The sequence below is a fragment of the Varanus komodoensis genome, unplaced genomic scaffold, assembly GCF_004798865.1.
Source record: "Varanus komodoensis strain SLA01 unplaced genomic scaffold, ASM479886v1 scaffold1, whole genome shotgun sequence".
Lineage (NCBI taxonomy): Eukaryota > Metazoa > Chordata > Lepidosauria > Squamata > Varanidae > Varanus > Varanus komodoensis.
In genome coordinates this window covers 75071851-75072193 of record NW_025335268.1, presented here as the reverse complement: position 1 = coordinate 75072193, position 343 = coordinate 75071851, and positions in this window count along the sequence as shown.

Genomic DNA, 343 nt, shown 5'->3' with positions numbered 1-343 from the left:
GGGCCGGTGGCGTGGGGGGCAGTGCTGGACAGGGGCTGGGAGGTCCGGGGGCCATGACGCTCCCAGCTGACTTGGGGCTCGTCGCTCGCCCTCCGCCGAACCCGCCTCGGAGGGCTGTTGTTCCGAAGATACGCGCGGAGTGGGGCAGAACGAGGCCTGCCGCAGGGGGGATGAGGTGGGGGGGTGGCCGTGCGAGGACTGCTCCCGGAGGCCTGTGTCTGGGAGGAGCCGGGGCTCCCGTGGAGGGAGCGGGGCAGCAGGGGGCCCCTGCCCTCGTTGGCGGCATGGCAGAACCCGCTGCGCCCCTCCCGGGAAGACGGCCTTCTTGAGGGCTGGCCACGTG